Raw genomic sequence first — 768 nt, 5'->3', positions numbered from 1 at the left:
AGACAGAGCCTCAAGCTATCACCCTGGGTAGAGTGCTGTGGCATCATAGTGCATAGCAACCTCCATCTCCTGGGCTTAAGTAATTCTCATGTCTTAGCCTCCCAAGTAGCTGGGACTATAGGCACCCACCACAATGCCTGGCTATTTTTGGGGGGGGGGGTTATAGTTGTCATAGTTGTTTGGCAGGCCCTGGCTGGATTCAAGCCCACCAGCTCTAGTGTATGTGGCTGGTGCTTGAGCTACAGGTGCTGAGCCAAGATGGACATTCTTAACAGAGGGTTCCAAAGCCCCAACCTACTCATGCTGGCTCCCACCCCCAACTCTGACTCAATTGTACTAACTTATACTTGTATAGACTGGCAATACCTGGGTGCATCACAAGAGCCTCACAGGAGTCAGAAGCACAAAAATGAACCTAATGAGACAGAGAGTCTCTGTGTGTGTGTATTGCAGTGCTGGCAGCAATGGAGGTAGTAATGGTGATAATGATGGTGATGACAATGGTGGTGATGATGGTGACAATAATGGTAATGGTGATGGTGATGATTATGTTGGGAATGATGGTGATAATGATGATAGTGATGGTAATGATGGTGGTGATGATAATGGTGATGGTGGTGATGATGAAGGTGATGGCGATAATGATGGTGGTGATGATGAAGGTGATGGCGATAATGATGGTGGTGATGATGAAGGTGATGGCGATAATGATGGTGGTGATGATGAAGGTGATGGTGATAATGATGGTGGTGATGATGAAGGTGATGG

Source organism: Otolemur garnettii, unplaced genomic scaffold (assembly GCF_000181295.1).
Source record: "Otolemur garnettii isolate 467f Iridium unplaced genomic scaffold, OtoGar3 scaffold00062, whole genome shotgun sequence".
Taxonomy (NCBI): domain Eukaryota; kingdom Metazoa; phylum Chordata; class Mammalia; order Primates; family Galagidae; genus Otolemur; species Otolemur garnettii.
Note: the sequence above shows the minus strand (reverse complement) of the source record.